The sequence below is a fragment of the Mauremys reevesii genome, linkage group 2, assembly GCF_016161935.1.
Source record: "Mauremys reevesii isolate NIE-2019 linkage group 2, ASM1616193v1, whole genome shotgun sequence".
NCBI lineage: Eukaryota > Metazoa > Chordata > Testudines > Geoemydidae > Mauremys > Mauremys reevesii.
Genome location: NC_052624.1, coordinates 182,091,214 through 182,113,465, shown reverse-complemented (window position 1 = coordinate 182,113,465; position 22,252 = coordinate 182,091,214). Strand labels below are relative to the sequence as shown.

Here is a 22,252-nt window from a genome sequence, read left to right as displayed (position 1 = left end):
TCGAAAAAATGCCTTATAGTGATAGACTCAAGGAGATCAATCCATTTAGCTAAACAAAGAGAAGGTCAAGTGGTGACTTGATTACAGTCTATAAGTACCTACAGGGGGAACAAATACTTAATAATTGGCTCTTAAATCTAACAGAGAAAGGTATAACACAATCCAATGGCTGGAAGTTGAAGCTAGACAAATTCAGACTACAAATGAGGCATACATTTTTAACAGTGACAGAAATGAACCATTGGAACAATTTACCCACGGTAATGGTAGACTCTCCATCACTGACAATTTTTAAATCAAATTGGATGTTTTTCTAAAAGATATGTTCTAGGAATTATTTTGAAGAAGTTCTATGGCCTGTGATATACAGGAGGTCAGACTAGGTGACCATAATAGTCCCTCCTGGCCTTCAAGCTTTCAAGAAGAGAGAGAGTTGAAATGGTGTAGAAGTGTACAAAGGTAGGTATTACTTAGGTGGTAGGGCAAGTGAGACTACATTATGAATGTAATTCAATTAAAATGTTTGTAATTGTTCTTATGTTGTTTATGCTCTAAAGTCTACAATCAGAACATTTTGTAAATAAATGTTGTTTTGTCAAGCAAAACTATTACAACACATCCTCAATTCACTTCAGAATTATTCTACTTTTAAATGTCACAGGAGAAAATAGGTTACATTTGCTCCAGAAATCTCAGATGTTTAATGAATTGTTTGTTACCATTCAGATACTGGCAGGTAGCAAAGAGTTCAGTGAATAATTAAGATGTCAAGCTACTGACTATTACTTTGCTTGTCCTGCTACATGTCATTTTCATGGGATATTGTTAATATTCAAGTATAGCATTAGAACTGGTAAGATAAAAAGGAGTATCACAACAAACTCATGTCTACATTAGTTCTCTAGAATGTTACATCCTCTAATGCAGTGGTCCCCAAACTTTTCAGGGTTGCACCTCCCTTACCCCTGTCTGTGCCTCCCCACAACTGGGGCCTGGAGTGGGGCTGTGGCTCGGAGAGGTGTGGGGGGAGACATGGACAGGAGTAACGGAGCCGAGGCTGGGGCTGGCAGCCAGGGCCCTGGGTACAGGGCCGGGGCCAGAAGTGGAGCTGGGTGGTGTTCCCTCCCTGCCCCACATGGGGGCTGGCCCAGGCCCCAGCTGCGTCCCCCCAAACATTCCTCCACGCCCCACAGTTTGGGGAGCTCTACTCTACTGCATTATAGTAATAGTTTTAACTAAGATTAAGGTGTGGCAATAACCATGCCATAGTTATGACCAAGGGCTTGGCTACACTTGCAAGTTGCAGCGCTGGTAGAGGCTTTCCAGCGCTGCAATTAGTAACCGTCCACACCTGCAAGGCACATCCAGCGCTGCAACTCCCTGGCTGCAGCGCTGGCTGTACACCTGGTCAGGTTGGGGTGTAGCGATTGCAGCGCTGGTGATCCAGCGCTGCTCATCAAGTGTGGACACACACCAGCGCTTTTATTGGCCTCCAGGGAATAAGGAGATATCCCAGAATGCTTTTAACTAAATTACTCTCTTTGTTTTGTTATGCAGCCTCTCTTTGTTTTGTTGTGAACTCCGATCGGAGCTCCGTTGAACTGCTTATCTAAAAAAACAAACACTGATCACAGCAAACAGGAGCTATCTGTACCTGGCTGTGAACGATCAAATGAGAGGCAGGGAGTGAATGTTTGCTTGACAGAGAAACAGCGCTGGATGCAGGCTGTTTGCAATTAAGACTAAGGGTTCGCGAACATTTTGTGATTTTTCAATCCAGGAAGCTAACACACAGTGTTGGCTCCAAAAATCCACTCTCTCTATCTTCCCCGCTCCCTGTCACAGTACACCACCCTCCACCCCCCTCTTTTGAAAAGCACGTTGTTGCCACTTGAATGCTGGGATAGCTGCCCATAATGCAGCACTCCCAACAGCGCTGCAAATGCTGTAAATGTGGCCACACACCAGCGCTGGTAGCTGTGAGTGTGGCCACACACCAGCGCTGTTCCTGCACAGCTGCATGACCAGCGCTGTAACTCCCAGCGCTGCAACTTTCAAGTGTAGCCAAGCCCCAAGACTTGCTTTCCAATATAGCCACATTCTCCAGAGGCAGAGATGGTTGTGGTTGCTTAGCTACTTTAATTTTGAGTGTATATACTTCCAAATGTTTGGCTGTCTGTTAAATTTAACCTTAATTCTATATTACCTGATTTTTTTTATGCTGTGGGCATGGTTTTGTGTTAAGGTAACACATGTTCTAATAAGGTTTTTAAAACTTAAAGCGGTTATAGGTATTTTCAACCTTGATTCCAGTTTAAACCAAATATTCTTGCTTGGTTTTTCACTTAGTACAGTATACTCTCTTGAAAGCTTTACCTTGCTTGCAAGCTAACTTTTTCAATGTTTTCTTTTGTATTAACTGAATAGTAACAAAAATCATGGTTGTATACTGACCTCCCAGGTTGAATGTGGGTTTTAATAGACGTAATATTTCTTCATTGCAAGTCGGTGCCCAATTTGTTACCTACTCATTGACTCAACTATAACGTCTTTTATGAGTGGTGTATTAAACTAGTTAGCATTAACCTGGCAGAAGAACCAGACATAATTTAGGGACAGAGTTTCACTTAAATATAGCTGGCTTTCTACACTGTGTAAGTTCTCCTAAAGAGAGAGATTCAGAGATGTGAAGCATTAAACAGAACATCATTTTCGGTAAACACTGTCATTTGCCTGGCATTTTTGTACTGTTTCCTTCCTACGTGAATTTCAGGGTTTTACTCCCATAAAGACCTCTTACTCAGGGGAAAATTGCCTTGCAAAAAACTTTCATTGATTTTAAATTTCACAAAATAGTGGAGCATAGGGAAGTTTTCCCTATGCAAGGACTGCAGCATGCACTTTTGGTAATAATTTTAACAGCAGCCATTATCCATATGATTTTTATTTATTTATTTATTTTAAGAATAACTAAATAATTAGTGTTAGGCTTATCCACCTACTTCCTCTGCCAGGTCCATAATTACTGATAAACTGAAAGTGGAGAGCTTGACACCAGTGAGGAAGTTCAGACACCCAACTCCTCACATCAATGTTCTCAATGTGCTGTTTTTTTAAGATCAAAAAGGAAGGGTATTAGGTCAAACTTCAGTGAAACAGATACATCAAATACTTTAAGTGCATAATAGATATGATAACTGTAAATGAGAACATTCAAACTTTATTTAGAAACAGAGGGCCTAATTCAATACAGAGATGCACAAAATACCCATGTAGCTCTTGAAAGCAAAACTACTTCCAAGCATGTTTCCTGACAAGTAACTACTTTGTACCATTCACCACACAGTTACCCCCCAATATCTATTATTCAGAAAAGAGAGTGCTCTTGCCTATATGAACAGCAGGGTGGATAAAAAAAAATTTAAATAGTTTTTATTTCAATTGTTATTATTTAAATTAAATACAAGGGGGTTAAGTAAATGTATTTAAAATTAAATTTGAAATTGAACGCCTATGTTATGACAAACTTATCTCTTAAAATCATTTAAATTAAATTTAAAAAAAAAAATTAAGCAGTACTTGTTTGATGCCAAGTTTTAAAGAAAGTAACCAGTGATGTCAGTGGTTTGAAACACCTGGAACTAGACTTTGTTGAAGTGCTAAACCAGTTTTTGACATCAGTGGTCTCTTATGCAGGTGCAGAGAGAATATTTTCTTCAGCATATTCAACGAGTTTAGTTCAATTACTAGTTCATTCAAATTAAGAAACCAGTTGGGAGATGAAAAAACAAACGTGGTTTTTTTACCTTTCCCAATCTATGAATGAAAACTAGGTATGAGGATGAGATGAACTAGTTCTAAAATTCTTCAGACATGGTGACCAGAACCAATCCATTCAATACAGTAAATACAGATACTACTTCATTTGTTTAGTAAATCAGTTAGTTTTAAATACAAAACATATTTGATCAACTTTTTTTTCCTTATGTATCCAGCACTTTTATGGTAGGATTATTTAATACAAAAAATTAAATACTATTTTTGTGTATTTAATTTAATTTTCATCCAAAGAGAGCTTGATATAAATCACAAGTTTAAACAACAACAAAAAAAAATCCTCATCTAGTAAATAAGAAATGCATAATTCATAAATTTCTAACAATAAAAAAAGTAAAAATTAAAGAACTGAATATAAATTAAACTATATAATTGCTTAAAATGTGTGTAAATGTACTCCTTGTTAGCAAAAAATTTTGAAGAAAAAAAGGCAAATTAGTGTAAAGGCTATATTTAGTTGCAAATCAACAAGTTTTAATGGTTAACAACCAAGGAGAAAAATAACTAAAAAGCAAAACATGATTAAAATTGACTATTTAAATCAGGATTTCCTGTTTGCTGATTTAACTCTTGATTAAAATTGGTGATTTAATGAACTCTGATTTAAATCAATCCACCCTGGACAGGGTTACAGAGTGGGCATGTACAAGCATCAAACACCCTGCTCAGTATTGCCAGCCTCAAGAGATCAAAAATCATGAGATTGGCCCCACAAATCATGAGATTTTAAAATCAAACCATGTTTTTTAGTTTGTCCCTTGATTTATTTTTTTTAAACACTCCTCTCACGGCTATTTGTGAGAGATAATTTCAGTTTGAAAAGTCAGCCTTTCATTTCACACAAAAATGCAAGCCTCTCTCTGGCTGCTCAGAAGGAGACTCCACTTACCCTCTCTCCTAGCCCCTAAGAAAGGCAAATTACTATCATACATTTCCTATTATTGTCTTGACTCCCCTCCCCCCCCCGCATCTCACTGCCTCCTGGGGTTCTCACCTTCCCCAGATCAGCAATATACCTCCCCAACTTGTTGTCTCCTTCCCTGGACTCTCCTTATCCACCACTACACTCAGAGGGAGCTACTATTCTACCCCATCCTTCTCTCATCCCCATCAATGATCCTCTGCACCCCTCTCAGCCTCTCTCCTGCCCCACAGTTGTACCCACACCAGGCACCCAGCAGCCTCCATTAGTTTACCAGTTACATCTGATAAACCATTTTTGCCATGTGAAAGCAACACATCAGAGTACTCAGTCATATGATCCTTGTAGTTATTCCCTGATCACATAGACAATTCAGTGCCCATATGCCATCATCTTTTCTCTTTAAAAATGTATATCAGATATTTGTCAGCTTCCATCAGATCTTCTTTACACAACTGTGATCCGTTACACCCACAAACTTTGCACAGAAGGTATAGGTTGAGCTGCCATCTCTACATGTTGACTGGTGGCTGCTTAATCACTTGGAGGGGAAGTTGGCCACTTCCATCAGCAAGTGACCTCTTCCCCCATATTCCTCTTCTTGGCTATAGTGTCCTTTGCTCCTGAATGCAAAGCAGGGACTATTCCAAATGTGCTGCATTGCAGCGTTGAGGAACTGAGCAGCTAGACACTAATTCCTAGCTTTCTGTAAAATGTTCTGAAATGAGTCCATGAATCCTTCGGTTTTTGCTTTGTATCATCTGACTCATCTCAGACACATGCACTATCCATACTGTCTGTAATCCATAACAGTTAACACTACACACATCAGAACCTCTCCTCTGAGTACTCAAAATACCACACAGTGCACTATTTAATATGATGGGTCAGGTGTGCAACGTGCGGGCATACGTGGGGGCCCAATCCCCACCCCCTTTGGACCATATCAAAGATGGGTGGCATAAAAGTGGAGCCCCTTCCATATTGGCATCATGGAGGCACGGCTAGGCCAAGTTTGAGTAGCATTGTGACCCCAATTACCTGCCTGGCTTCCGTACCTTTCACAGTCCTGGCACCCATGGGCACCAGGCACCCCAGCCCCCGGGGTAGGTTGGCAACCCTCCAGAAATTAAAGATTAATCTTTAATTAAAGATTATGTTCTGTGATGAAACCTCCAGGAATATGTCCCCCCAAAATTGACAGTGCTACCCTGGGGAAAAGTGGAACATGGGGCACCAGGAACCCCCAGTCCCCAAGAGGATTGGATTAGGGCTTCTTGTGCTTCCTGGAGAAGTGGAGACACAGGAAGAGGATGGTAATTGGGGCTCCCAGAATGGCCTGCTCCCTGGTGGGGATGGTGCTCTTCAGCCTGACTGCCTCTCTGAGTCAGAACTAGGGGGCGGGGCAGCAGGAGGACAGGGTGTATGGGGCTGGGTGCGGGGGGTGGGGTGGGGTTATGGATCTGGGTGCAAAAGGCAGTGTAAGAGCGCTCAGGACTGGATTGGGGGGAAGTGACAGGGGGAGAGCCCTGGGCCCTCTCTTTATGAAAATTCTATTTGTGCCAGTGGATGGGGTCCAGAACTCCATCAAAACCACCACAGGAAATTATTATTTTTTAATCTGGCTATAAATACCAGGCGCAAAACTTAACTATTTTCATAAAACTTGTCATAGCTATGCTTCAGACGTGCCTTATTTTTTTGTTCTTGATGTTTGGAGAGGGCTGGCGGTGAAGAATTAGTCATGTACCTAGGAACTGAGATTAAATATTTAACAAGTGATTATGGCGGTATTCTGTCCATATGTCCCTGATCACGACTAAATACAATTAATATCCCTTTCTGTTATATTTTTTGCAGGGTAGGAGAGTCTTTTCTGAGAAAAATAGGCAATATACTTATTTAGGTGTTGGTTTGTGGGTTTTCTGGAGAAGTTGACTCATTTGACAGGGTCAAAACAGAACACAGTTCTCTGAGGCAAAATGGAAGAGATTTATTAAGCACTGATAGTGCACTGGATGCTATATAAAACACAGTGGAAGAAAGTCTTTACTCTGTGAGACTTGTAATTTAAGGTGATCATTTTCGTTGTTGTTGCAAGGTAGATAATAATCCATGATATAAAAAAAAACGAACAACACATTTTTAGTTAAATTTGTTTTTTTTTAGTTAAATACAGATTTTAAAAGTAAACCTATTTAAAATTAAATTTGAAAGCTTACTATAAGCTTACTATAATCTATTCAAATCATTTAAATTAAATAAAAATATATTAAAACGCTGTGTGTTTGCTGTCAAGTTTCTCAGTCAAAGAGCTGGTGGCAGACACTGGCTAAGCATGTGGAACCACAGTTTGCTGAAGTGCTAAACCAGCTTTTGACAGCAGTAGCCTCTTCTGCAGTGCAAAGAAAATATTTTGTTCATTTCAGTTTATTCAAATCACTGTATCGTAATTCAAAGTTAAGAAACCAGATGGGATTTGGTAAAACAGGAAATCTTGTTTTCCTCTTCCAATCTATAAATAAAAATGAAATCTAATAGCTCTAAAATCTTGAAGTACATAGCGACCAGAAACAATCAGTTCAATTCATTAACTACTGACAACACTTTCCTTTGTTAGTTTTGAGACAAAGTGGGAATTTTCTGCAGTATTTTCATGAGTTCTATGTCTGCCTCAGTTTTCCCCTATTCTTTGCATTGCTACCCAGTCAGAGGGAAAGGATTACTTCCTCTCAGGGCATACTCAGAGACATAGGCATGTCACCACCCTGTCTGGAATAAATAGAGTCGTTAAGGAACTGGCTGAAACTGACCCAGATAACAAAGAGTCCATACAGACAACAAGTTCCAACGACTCAGGAATCAACACTCAACGGCTGGACACACCAGCCAAGGGGATTGTGAACTCAACATGGGCCTAGCCTGGAGAACAAAGGACAGAGGTGTCCAGCAGAGAACAAGTCTGAGCTCTGGAAGAAGCTGGCTCTCCCATCTGGGAACTGACTCAGGGCTTGTCTACACTTACCAGGGGATCAATGAGCAGCGATCGATGCATCAGCGGTCAATTTAGCAAGTCTAGTGAAGACCCATTAAATCGACCACAGATCGTTCTCCCGTCAACTCCTGTACTCTACTGGATCGAGAAGAGTAGGGGGGAGTAAACGGGAGAGCGTCTCCCATTGACATCACGTAGAATGGAAACAACGGTAAGTAGATCTAAGATACGTCAATTTGAATTACACTATTCACGTAACAAACTGCGTAGTTAGACTGAATTTCCGCTGTAGTGTAGACAAGACCTCAGAAAGAAAGTCAGAGAGGGAGACAGAGCCTGAAAAACTGAGATCACTACAGTTGGTGAATTGTGGCTTGACCAGAATGGTCTATGCTTTCGCTTTTGTTTCTCTGTGCTAACCTAAGGTCTTCCAATGCTGAGTTCTAGTTGACTAATCAATCCACTCTGCTGTTTGGGGTGTCACTGCAAATACTGACTGGGGAGTGTAAAAGTCTCTACCCAGAGCAGGGTGGATACAAATCAATGATTTAAAAAAAATGTTTTTTTTTATTTAAATTGGATTTTTTTTGATATAATGCTTTTTGAGGAAAAAACCTATCTAAAGATCATTTTAATTAAGATACATTATAGCTCAAAGCTATCTCATCATGGAATAGGGATTATAAATTCTAACTCTATAGTATGAGACAATATATTCATGTAACGTTTAAGAAAAGTTTTGTAAATGAGTTCCAATAGTTCATGAATTAGGGACCCAATCTTATGGGTTTCCAGGGGCTTCTGTATAGATTATTTAGGTTAATCTTTCTATCTACCCAATGGGACTCAGTACATGATCTAGAAGATACCATCAGAGATGCTTAGTTTCACAGTTCTAAAACTGTGGATTTCTCTCCCCAGAGATACATTTTTGCTGTTAACAATCATGTTTTTAAATAAATAATATATAGAGGTGAGAAACAACAGACCTCAACCCTACTGTCCCTCTGCAAATTTGTGTACACAGAGTCAATCTCTTACTTCTCTCTAAAAGTGCAAAGTTTCAAAAAGTTCAATGAATAGAAGATTGTTGGGGGTGGAATAGATCTGGACAAGGAGAAGAAGTCTAGAGATAAATGTGAAAAGGGAGGGACAGGCAGTAGAAACAAAAGTGAAACTGCTTGAGTAGCATACTCCAGAAGTCTTGAGGTCTTTCTGAGTGTAGTCTTCATTGATTTGAGATCTACCATACCATTCTCTCACTAGAAGGGAAAACCTATAATGGCAGCAGCCATAAAAGAGACCCAGTTTGGGAATATTTCAATGAAGTTCTTCTATCTGTGGGTAAAACAGGCATGCGTGGAAAACACAAACAGTGCAACAAAAATGCATGGCCTGGTTACCCGAGTGAAACACCATAATGAGAAGTGATCCTTCTCAGGAGGAAGCTACGTTCAAGAGGATGAAAGCAACGTCTGAACATGCAGGATCTTCAGGTTGGTAAACTTTTTTATTTCATACTTCTTTCTTAAGGACTTCCTGTCTTCCTTCTGGACTACTCTTGAATTCTCATGTTTGAGCAAAAAAATATAGTTGTTACTCTATGGTACATCATGTATGTCACTGTGCCACAGTATATCACCTGTAGCAAAAAAAAAAAAAAATTAAAAAAAAAATCCCTCCATCATCCAGAAACAACCTTAGATAAGTTTGTGATAAGAACCAGCAGATTAAAAGAAAAAGTAATTGATGAAAAAATTGCCTGGGTTGTTTATGCAACAAACTCTCCTTTCTGTATGATTGAGAACCCATTAATTATTATTATATTATTATTAACCCATATTTCATTAATGTGGTTCAGTCATTAAGACCAAGATACAGTCCAACCAACAGAGCAGATGTCACAGGCAAATTGCTGGATAAAGTGCATGGAAGAGAAATTGAGCAGTGTGCAAAAGGTGTAGAGGGTGAAATTGTTAACCTGAGTCTTGATGGTTGGAACAACAGGATCATTGTGGACATTGCATGTGCTTGTGTGACAACAAAAGAAGGGAAATATCTTCCTTACAGAAACAACTGATACATCAGGAAATGCACACGCAGCAGAATACTTACAAGAAGTAGCAGTGAAAGCTATAACAAAAACTGTGAAAAAAAATTAAAATGTCTAGTATGCAGCTTGGTCACAGATAATGCTGCAAATGTATCCAAGATGAGAAGAAATTATTTAGAAGAGAGTCCCAAGCTAATAACATATGGTTGCAGTGCTCATTTGATGCACCTCCTATCCAAAGACTTCAATTTTCCAGAAATAAAAGCTAATGTTGAAATTACAAAATATTTCCATAACAACCACTTTGCAGCAGCTGCTCTGAAAAAAGTGGGAGGAACCAAGCTAACTCTCCCACAAGACATGCGATGGAATTCAGTAGTGGACTGTTTGAGCACTGTATCAGGAACTGGCCTAATCTGATGACAGTTTGTGAACAAAATTGTGAAAAAATAGATGGCACTGTCACAAAGTTCTCAACATTGGGTTTAAGAAAATGTTGAACACACGCTAAGTAGCCTGAAGCCTATTTCTGTAGCCTTGAACAAAAAGCAGGGAAATAGCTGTTTTATTGTGACGCTGTTGAAATGGGGAAGGAACTGAGTGAGATCTTAAAAAGAGAAATATGCAATGACAGAGTTAAATTACAAGCATTAAAAAAAACGAATGGGACAGCTCATTTTCTTGCAAATATTCTCAATATTCTGTAGCAGGTTATTCAAACCTTAACTGCTGAAGAAGAGGAGTTGGCTATGACATGGACATCCAGCAATCATCCCTCCATAATGCCAACCATAGTAAACTTCAGAGCTAAGGGTGAACCATTCAAGAAATATGTTTGATGATGATGTTTTAAAGAAAGTCGCACCAGTGAACTGGTGGAAGTCACTTAAGCACTTGGATTCAGAGACTGTTGAAGTGATAATATCACTTTTTACAGCAATAGCTTCTTCTGCCAGTGTAGAAAGAATATTTCCTTCCTTTGGACTAATTCATTCCAAAATTGAGAAATCATTTGGGATCTGAAAAAAAGCAGGAAAGCTTGTTTTTCTTTTCCAGATTATGAACAAACAGGAAAATGAAGGTGAAGACTGAGTTAGCTGCAGAAGACAATATTTTAAGTTTCTCATGTTGACCTGGCTGACACAGTAGATTTAATTTTTGGTTTTTTTTTTAAATATTTCATTTAACTAATTTAGTTCAAACCAATTTTAACAAAAACAAACCTGATTTTAAAAAAACTAGAATGTTTAACTAAATTCAAAAATTCATATGCTTGTTTTGTTAAAATATTCTCTGTTTGCTGTTGAAAAAAAATCCAGAATACATAACATTGTTGTTTTAGTTAAATAAAACAATTTTAATTGTCTGTCTGGTGATGTTCTCCTCCTAATACAGCACGGCAAGAAAATCCTCCAAATATTAATGATTAACCTGTTGAATTGGAGATAGTTCACCTCCTAATGACTTCATAAATATCTGCTTCAATTACCTTTGGTAAATGAAATAACCAATCATTCGCTTTCTGATATAGCTGTAAAACTAATCTGAAAAGTTTTCAAAATAAATCACTTTAAAAATGTATAGTGTGTATCTTCTAAAAATGAAACCTACATCTATCTCTGAGTTGTGAAGAATATGTATTAAGGTTATAACAACCAACAAGAATGCACTTTTATGTAGAAATCCATGATTAAATCGAGTCTTCCTGACTAGTGATTTAAATCATGATTTAAATCCAATACACCCTGACCCAGAGTCTAGCTCATTTGGACTTGCTGGACTCTGAAGCCCAGAGGCTCAGTCTAAGAGGCTGTGAAGCTGCATGGCCTACCCTTAAGGAAGGGTGAGACCCTTTGGGGGTCTGGCACACTGAAAGGGTTCCTCCAAAAGACTGTTTAAAAGCTGAGGCCTGAACTGTCGCGCTGTATTTTCTTACAAGCTCTTTACAGCATCAACTCAGTCCAAACCCAAAGTCAAAACCCCACTGTGTATTACGTATTAAAAGCGCTGACTGTTACTGACTGTTTTCACACACGCTTCTGTGTCAGAAGACTTTCTGTTGTTCTCTGGGGGGTAATGTCACTGCATATGCCACAGCCATGGCTGCAGGCTGCAGGCTGCAGCTGCAGGCACAGCACACACACTGCACCACACAGACAGCAGGTGGTGAGTTGTAGCACAGAACCTGTGGATCCATGGCAAATTTTAAATGTAAAAACATGTTTTAATAAACTTACTTTTTTCCTTCTATATCCAACACACTTAAGGTAGTTTTATGTTACTAATAAAAATGCAGTCTTTGTTGTATTTAATTTGGATGGAGATTTGAATTCAATTAGAGCTTTACACAAGTCACAAGTAAAAAAACTCCATAATCTAGTACGTAAGAAATGCACCATTTTTAACAGTATAAAAAAAAAGTAAAAATTAAAGACTCTAAATATATGTAAATTAAGCTATTTAATCACATAAATAAATGCATATAAGTAATGTAGCTGGTTATCAAAAAGATATTAGTGTACACACTATATTTAGTTGCAAATCAACATGGTTTAAATGATTACCAAACAATGAGACTCAACCTTTCTTTAGGAAAAATAACTAAAAAGTACAAATGCTAAATATGATTAGAATTGATTATTTAAATCAAGGGTCCAGTTTGCTGATTTAAATCATGATTAATATCAATGATTAAAATGACCCTGCATTGGTGGCTAACTTTAAGCACTTAAGTAGCCTATTTTTCAAAGGCGCTGAGGACCCATGTCACTAGTGAAGTCAATGGCAATTACAGGTGTTTGGCACTGCATAGCGAAATATAGCCACCTAAGTTTGAACCCTTTGACCAAACAAAATTGAATGGAACGTTGCAGTTACTGGTTTTAATTTCTGAGTGTGGAAAAGCTCTTACGAATTAGGTGAGTTAACATGAGTTTTAAAGGAGGCATTCGAATGGAAAATTAATAGAGAATTTCTAGTTAATCCTGAATGTTTAGGCATTTATATTGTATTTATATTGCGACTGGATCCAAAAGCAGTGTGAACAAGAACTAAACACAAATTGTTATTGTTAGGGGCAGGAAAGAGGTGTTTTGTTTTTGTTGGTTTTAATATATTACGTTTCCTATATGAACACATTGTTGGGAAAACTTGATCTGCTGCCATGCAGAGAAAGTGTGCACAAGGCTTGGTCTCTGACCACCATAAAAACCAAAGTGACCATAGTCCTTTGGAAGGTAGAATCACCAACTGTTTCCAGCTATACCTTATGTCTGATGTTCAGAAGGGAACTGTGGGGAGCCTCATAGACCCACTTAGTGTGAGGCAGGGTCACAATTACATTTACTTCTTGAAAGTAGTAGAAAGACAAAACATGGGAAATTAGAAAAAAAAACAAAAAAACAGGAGATACCCCATACTACGTCAACCTTTTCTCCTTTCTGTTCACATATCTGTTAGCCTTTTTAAGCATTACTAGCTCTGAAATAATTTTGGACTTTAAATGTTGTGGGTGAAAATGACATGCAACTGCAGTGCTACACCAACAGCCAGTATATTCCAAACTGTGAGACAAGTCATCACTGTCTTCACCATCCAAACACTTACATCTCATGTTTTCAGAAGAAGGTATAGTGCTTCAATTTCTGCTATAGCTCTTCTTGAGATACTGCTGATAAAATGTTGGAATTTCAAGAAAGATGGTAATCAGAATGACATGGATATCTGGTGTCTTGCAGCCTGCTAGAGCTAGAAGTAAAAGTCATACCACACACCAATGTAAAACTGAAAATTCCAGCTTTGCAATGGCATATAGTATTAGTTCTCCAACCCTGGTGTTTCCTCAAGAAATTGGACTACCCCAGAACAGATGAAATCTCCTTCCATTTCTGGCAGCTATGCTAAATTGCCCAAAACCACACAAAAAAAATTTTTTAAGGGAAAAAGAGTGTCTAAAACATGTGCAGATAATTTTAAAGTCAGTTTAACTGATCAACTTTAAATTATAAATTCAAGCTTTTAAAATTATCTCAAGTAGCATGTGCATGTAAAATTGCATAGGATTATAATTTGGGTTGGTAATGCAGCTTGTTATAAAGATAACTGGTTTAAATTTTCGCTGGTTTTGTTTTCATTGAAGCATTTTATACTTTTTAAAAGCAATGTGATCAATCCAACACATACAACATAATGTACAGTACCTGATGGTCACGGGGTTTACATAATAATGAAATGCATATAGAAAATTTATATATTTCAGAACTTCCTAAATTTCATTCAGATGACCAAAACCAAGAGATTCTATTGTTCAAAAGCTTCATTTTGATTTAAACAAAAGTTTTTTGCTGTACAATCAGATAGTCAACAGACCAAAAATAATTCTCATGCATCCAGTACATATAAAGTTGAATGACAGTATTCAAATATCAGGTTTTGATATTGATAAAAAGAATGTATGAAAGAAATGTCAGTTCATCCAGATAAACCAAGTAGATGTGGACATAATCTTTAAACATGCACAGAAGAGAAGCTTTAAACTGATAAACTATAGAATGCATGGATTAGAAATAAGACTGACCATAAAAATCACACGTGCTTCATGAAGCTGCAGCACACCTACATGATAAGAAGCATACTTTTAATTTAGAAATGAGTGTATTTCACTAGCTGTTTTGTGATCTTAATGAATTTCAGTGATCAACAAAGTGAGATATTGAGAACATCAAGTACAGCCAAGCAGGAACGCTCAAAATTTTCCAAACATGGATCTCTCAAAGCACCTCATTTCTGACCTCCATTCCCAGTTCTGAGTGCTGAGCTTCTAATGAAGGAAGCTACTATCTATATTATAGTGCCAAATTGTGTTGTCATGCAAAGTGTTAATCACCAGAAAAACATGTCTAAATTTTTTTCTTTGCAAATTTAGTTTGCATCAGTGAGGATATGAATTATTTATCAGGCCCCATTTTCAAACTTATGAACTTCACACACACAAAATCTCTCTTTTACTACACTTTTGCAGACTCTTTAGATTGAAGCCAAACACACAATAAGCACTGATGTTTCAACATCCCTTAACTTAGTTATTCTGAATCCATCATCAATTTTGGTATTGGGAATATGTACGTACTGACCCATGGACTCTGACCAAAAGTAGATTAGCAAATTCTGAAAATTGCTCAGTGAATGACCACACAAATCCTTGCTTACAGCATGTATGAATTTAGCAAATTTCACTGTGTTAAAGCTAGTACTTGCTTACAGTGGAAAAATTGATTATAAGCCCAACAGTGGCACATATCCAAGGTATTAAATTATTGAATTTTCTGAAGGAGAAATGTTAGCATTTATCTAAAGGCCTCCTTACACTACATAGTATTGCAAAATTAAACAGAGGAGGCTAATTTTATCTCATGTGTAACCTCGCTGAGGATAGCAGAGTTATTTCAGAGAACAAATTTCATTCAGAACATATAGTGCTTTAAAAAAAAAAAAGGGAACTTTCCCTTTTTCAGAGCATTGTATGACAGTTTTCTCATTCACTGTATGGGGATCAATCCCACTGATCCCCAAGATAGCTATACCCCATATCATGGCTATTTAAGGACTTCACTAACTTTTTCCATTTGAAGCACTTTCATGGCACAATTTTGGGACACATAATTTATTGCAAACAGGGTTAATTCTCTCCCCATTCCGATATCATAGTATTCAGTCTGCATCTCTCGAGATTTCACATTTAACTAAAGAAACTTGTTTAAAGTGCTCTTGTTTAAACTACATAGAAGTAGCATTTAAAATGAACCACAGTCTCTCTTTTTTTTCCCTACCTATAGGTAGAACAGCAAGAAGGAAAAACGCCCCCAGTATCTGGACACTTCCTGAAGTGGAAATAACCCAGAAGAAGAAAAGGAAAATCCAGGACCAGCCAATTCACTTTGTACATCTGAGATGTTGAAGGAGGATCTGAATTTTGTTACATGCCTTGTCAAAAAGAAACTCTAATTTATTTTTGAATCAAGTGGCAGAAAGGAATACTGGAAAGATGGGTGGAGGGAAGACCTCTATACGGGATTTTCATCCCAGAAAGTTGAATTGAGAGACCTGGATGTACAGCAGGATGTATCCTTGAGTCACTGAATGGAGCATAATGTCCATGAGACAGCAGGTTCTCCCATAAAAGTGTTGTTTCCAGCGACATCAAGAATAGCTGTGGCCTGAACTAGAATTAATATATTTAGGAAGTTATGTGACCCCACCTCTTGGTATTTACATTTAAACATCCACCTGAATGATCACGGAGATATAAATATGCCTACTTTCATATCAGCCATATCTTTTCCCCCAAAAGAAGTCCCACAAGATAACAGAAGTGCTCAGCTTGTAGGATGGCAAAAAATAAACAGTGTCCCATGAACTAATGGGTTTGAAAACTCAAACAAGTTCACTTAAAATTATGCAAATAGAGCTCTACCAAAACTAAACAACTCACATACTATAAATCTACTCAAGATGGCTTGTCTTTGCAGCACTGAACATATCAATGCTTGTCAGACAGCATATTTTCATAAATTATTAATACACTAGCAGTAATATTGAGTAGCTTCCTGTTTAGATCTCTAATAAAATACTCAGAGATAAAGTTAAAGAGAACCTCTTGGGTTATCTTGTCCATCCCTTTGCAATCAAAGGTCAAGAAAGGTGGGTCACAAGAGATCCAATAAAACTGAGAGCTTCAGTTTCCCTGTCTGTGCATAGATACATTGGTACTATTTTTCCACCCTTGGCATACTAGTTAAACTACAAGTTTAAACATTTTTCCTACAACATGGGGTATTTTAAGTCTCTGTGGGTAAAATTTCATTCAAAGCACCTAAGGGACCAAGTCACTTTTGAAAATGGGACTCAGGAGACTAAGTAACTAATATGAAGTGTTGTTGTAACCATGTCAGTCCCAGGATATTAGAGACACAAGAGAGGTAATATCATCTATGGGACCAAGTTCTGTTTGTGAGAAAGATAATCTTTCGAGCTTACACAGTTCTTCTTCAGCTCTGTATAAGCTCAAAAGCTTGTCTCTCTCACCAACAAAAGTTGGTCCACCTTATCTCTCTAAGTCACTAACTGTCACTTCTGAAAATTTTATCCAAAAATCTATTTTTTTTATTATATTTTTGTATTGGCACTAGGCATTCCTCAGTGCTTCTTTTGTTTTAATCCTTAAAAGGCTAAATGAATGCTTCCTACACAAAAAGGAAGATACAGCAAAAAAGCGTGAGCACACAGCCAGTAACAGCCTAGAAGATCAACTCTTCAAGTGCCATCTTACAACCAGCATTACCTATCTATGACTGCTACAAGTGTTATACTCAGGATGACTAAGGCAACATTGCAGAACAGAAAGAAATTAAGAGTTAAAAAAAATTCTTCATTTTTGCTTGGTTGATAGTTTGAAATAATTTTTTGCATGTTAAATATATTACCAGTATTAACAACATATTTTATTTGGAGACATTTAACATAACCGGAATTAGATATTCAGAAGTATGCTTCTAGCTAAATAAATAGCTTGCATGACTGTAGAACGTGGCTTAGTTTCCAACACTGCATTTAGGTGTAAAGATATTTAGCAAAATTCACACTCCTGTGTCTAGTTGCTTAGGTATATTAAAGCGCTGATTCATTATTTCCACATAATGGAAAATACTCATGTTTATATCCAAAACAATAATATTACTATCATGCTACCATTCAGCACTTGCATAGTGCTTTCATCTACCAAGATCTTTAAAAATATTATGTAATGTTGTAAAACAGACAATAAAATGAATAGAATAAGAGATGACGACATTTTGAATCATATGAAAAACACACAACATGTAAATGTTTACTGTAATTATATATAATTTAACCTATTTTGAAAAGTTGCATGAGAGACTTTCAACGGGACTATCCTGATTTAAGGCAAATGATTGAAGTGTTCTATTTCTGTACAGTAAGTAAATACAGTATTTTCCTAGCAATGTGCTCTACAATGTGTCTAGTTGTGCACATAGAATCTGCACTTGCAGCCTCACTGTAACCATATAGGGGAAAGTTTCTCCCTCTGTAGCCATATCTAATTCTTTGTTAAAAGGCAGAGTTCTCAATCCCCCCTAGAAACCTAAACATGTCTATGCATTTTAATCAAACAAAAGGGAAAGATACCAAGCACAATAGCATACAGCTCAGGCTTCACAGAAGGTCTGCAGCAAATTTCAAATTATGTCCATTTAAGGGCCCTCTGACAAATAGTCACTGAGAATGTGTGCAGAACTCGGGTCCTTTCTTCTGCAAGAACTGGAGAACTCATTCTTTTGGGGGATAGGGAGAACGGCTCAAGGAGGAAGTGAAATGAAGGGGAAGGGAGCAGGACCTCACTGAGTTTTCCTTTCCTTGGGGCCTCAATCTGAAGGTTTTTCCTACAGAAGAGGGCAATCTCTCCCCTTTCTCTGCATGGCCACTATTCACCATAACATCCAACTGCACCACACCTTTAGTACCTACAGAACAGAAGTTACAACAATCCCGGTTTCTTCCTTCCTTTCTTCCCAATGATCAAGCTCAATATTACAATTTAACCATCCATGACAGACTGTGAAAGCACTTTGCATACCTTTTATGTTCTCTTCTCTAACTTCCACGTCTAACTGTTGCTCTGTGTCATTCCCATGGTCATTTTCACATCAATAAGAAATAAAAAGAATGTGGAAAAAGAGTATTTCTTACAACCAAAGCTTGTGGGGTCAAAAGCTTTTCTTACGATGTTCTCATTATTCAACATGTTCTCACTGAATAATGAGACCTGAGGTGGATCTGAAGACAGCATTATAGCATAAGGTTTTCTCCCTGACTTTAGTCAGTCGTAATGTGAGACCTTATTTCACTTAATAAAGTAACTCAAAAGTATTCTCTAACCATTGTATTTTTCCTTCTCTCTCTTTGAATCCTGCTTTTCATTTTTCCTGGAAGTGGTCCAAAGTAATATGAGACAACATAAATTGTATTTTTTATCCTTAAATATTATTTCAGTCCCTAAGATATTAACAATAGAAATGTAATGCAAATGCAAATCAAAGTATAACAAGAAAACATATAGTAATTTGTTTCGTATGTCCTGAAAACCATGACAGCAAGAAACCTCAATAACACCAAAGACTCAAATAATTGTAAAGCACAGTAGTCATCCCTTCTTAAAGATTTATATAAATTTTGCTCCAGTTATCAAATTTTGATCAAATTAACAGATTTCAAATAGATGTAAAAAAATAAATCACATTTTCCATTTATTAGAAAAACTAGTAAAATTAACTTTGAACAAAGGCAAAGAGCTGTAGATGGGTAAAGGATAAGCAACTGATGAGGAAGAGAATTTATCTTCATTGAAAACAAGTTTTTTAAAAATTTTATTACTTAATGACTGAGCTTTTGCTGTGAGTTGATGCTAAATGGCAAAAGTTTCATGCAGCACAGATCTTTTTACAAACAGCTCAGTACTTTCTTTGTGGTGAGACTTGAAAACAAAGAGTTCCATACTGCTGATTTAAGATGTCCTGAGTTCCAGAAAAAATGTCCACAGAAAACAAATTTTAAGGGTAGAAATCTAGAACTATATTAAGGACATTCAGTACTTTGCAAGATCATAGCCTCAGTAAGCAACAGAAATAAAAAAGTATATTCACATTACTTTACAAAAAAAACACAAACAAAAAAACAAAAACAAAAACAAAAAACCCTACCATTAGGTACAGGTAACTATACACAAAACAAGCACAAAGACTATCAGTCTCTCTTTACAGCTGGAAAGGATAACAATGATTATTTGTTCAGATTTCTAATTTTCCTCTAAACTAGGCCAACCAGCTCAGCACTTTTCTTAAGATGATGTACACTTGTCTGCCCTCAATCTTCTATAGGCCAGAGGAGGGAAAGGATACATCTAAAGCAACCATTTTAATATTGTTCATATTATGTTGCAAATACATACCATACAAAACAGGTATCAAACTGATATCAAGTATTTTTTCCACTGAAAACGCATGATTCTCTTTCCAAACTTCATAATTAATTTAGAGACAGCATAGAGTTCCCCAACTATGTCATTAACATCTTTGCTTCATGATGTTATTCCATGTTTAATAGTTTACTTTTTCTCCATAAACCATAATTTTTGCTTGTCTCTCAGTTTGAACGACTAAAAGAGAATGGGGTCAGGTTCAACTGTCCAGATCTCATCAACTCCCACAATGCTGTAAGATCTGAATTGCAAATAAATATGGTAGAACAAGAATGTGTTTAAATCCAAACTAAAAAAATAAATAAAAGAAAAGAACTTTTCATTTTATTTTTGTTAAAGAAAAATTCTATTGATCCTAACTTCTGTAAAAATGTTTGTTTTGAGGGTGGTATTTTTAATTGATATATTTTAAAGAGAACACACTGATTTTAGACTGAATTCAACGCAGGATTGACCCTTTAAACAGCATTCTGTTACATTTCCTACAGTCATGATATGTTTATACTGTTTTTAATCTTTCTTTTCTTAAAAGTTAGTGGCTTGATTTTAGGGATTCCCAGCGCTTCTAATTCCCACCAACTTCAAAGGGATTTGTGGGTATTCAATACCTCCGAAAAAAATCAGTCCATAAATAAATAACTTACTGTATTCTGTCTAAATTTAAGAAATGTATGTTGCATGCAAAATTAGAGACATTCCTCTCAGTTACACCACATAATGCTATTGATAGCTATAAAAGAAAATGGAAAGAACAAATACAAGTTTGTCTGCAATGAAAACATAATATTTAATATTTCAATGGATAAAAATATATCTTTTGCAATGACCAGAGAACAAACATACCTTATTTTAATTGTAGAATATCATTGTCAAAGTGATCTCCAGACCATTTTCAACAACATCTTCCATATTTTCTGATTTCTTCAAGAGCCACTACCACCAGTTTTATCAGTTTATTAATAGATGTATAAATCCAAATGATGATGTTTGATGTCTTTAGTCATTCAGTGTTTGTACTCTGTTAATCCCCACTAAAGTATCCACAGCTGTATTCCACCATTTGAAGAGCAAATGCAATATGGCACCTATTGCTGTAAGGTGTTTTGGCAGCAATCATGCTTGTCTGACAATCACACTTTACCTATTCAGATAAAATTAATGAGTGAGTGTTAGTTCTAAACACATGAGCAATAATACTATACAGTAATTCTGCAGAACCATTCCTGGCTCAAGTATAAATATCAAAGTTACAGTCTAGCATTTGAATAACTTCAGCTGTTTTATTTAATGGATAATTTGTTCATATTCTAAATTTAAATTTGCTGATTGTTTAAACTTGGAAAACTTCATCATGTTGGAATACTAAAAAAGAATCCAGTTGGATATTTTTATTTAGTACTTTCAATACCCTCTAAAACAGGCATAGGTATGTCTTTACACAGTGAGTACTCTTACATCTTAGAAAACCCTAAAGCATTAAGGGGAAAAGTGACGTAGAGGATCTTCAAAAGGCCTCAGAAATATTTCAAAAGCCTGAAGTTAGAAAGATATGGGAAGTAAGAAAGTATCTGGGAGAGTGTGACGAGTAAGGGAGTGCACATGCTCAGACACACTTGCAAAGCTGGGACAGGGGGCAGGGCAGGGCAGAACCTATAGCCTTGTCCACAGTAGCCTTCCCCTGCTAAGATTTCCCAGTATTGCATCTCCACCAGTGGGAGTGCTAGTGTAGACAAGGTGCTGGCAGTATTTCAAACCTTGCTGCTGAGACCTGGCCCTACATAGAACAGATGATAAAGCAATTAAAAGCAGCAGCTTGTCTACACTAGTGTTCCCACTGCTCCTGCCTCTGGTGTGGCTCCTTCAGTGATAGCAGCAATGGGAAATTTTAGGGGGGAGCGGAATGCTGGTGCAGACGAGGGTTGTGTGTTGATTGGGGGGGGCATAAGGGAACCTGTTTTTGTGCTGCCAGGGATAGGTGGGCAGGAAGGAGAGAGAGAGAGAGAGAGAGAGAACAAACTTCTACATAGCAGAGGGAGGGGGAGAAATAGTGAAACCCTTTGTGGAGAGGATGAGGCATACTTATAGAGAGGAGGATGGGAGACTGCACCAGTGTAGGGGAGAGGAGGCTTGGTGGGGGGAAGTCTATGTGTGTGGGGGAGTTTGGGTAATGAGTCCTGTTTATGTAAAGAGGGAGCCTACATATGTGTGAGAGTGAAAGAGAAAGTTATGTGGAGGGTGAGGGGAGGAGTAGGGAAGGAGCCTGCACCTTTGAGTGGATGTGTGCGCCCGCCCTTGTGCCTGGTTTGGGAAAGACCCTAGCACGTGAAGGGGATTTTTGGTAGGCAGGGAAGCGAAGGGAGAGAGAAGAATGTGTGACCATAGCTGGAGACT

The 22,252-nt window shown here is 37.5% G+C and overlaps 2 long non-coding RNA genes across 7 annotated transcripts in view; one reads left to right on the top strand and one right to left on the bottom strand.

The window, feature by feature from the left end:
• The window catches only part of LOC120398760, a 101,289-nt gene extending 85,620 nt beyond the window's left edge, over window positions 1-15,669 (top strand). Inside the window, exon 3 of the long non-coding RNA XR_005594688.1 lies at window positions 15,642-15,669. This is a non-coding gene — a long non-coding RNA (uncharacterized LOC120398760). The remainder of the gene's footprint in view (window positions 1-15,641) is intronic.
• The window catches only part of LOC120398758, a 347,241-nt gene that overhangs the window by 310,927 nt on the left and 14,062 nt on the right, over window positions 1-22,252 (bottom strand). For all 6 annotated transcript variants that reach the window (XR_005594682.1, XR_005594684.1, XR_005594685.1 and 3 more), the window contains one exon: window positions 20,705-21,002. This is a non-coding gene — a long non-coding RNA (uncharacterized LOC120398758). The remainder of the gene's footprint in view (window positions 1-20,704; window positions 21,003-22,252) is intronic.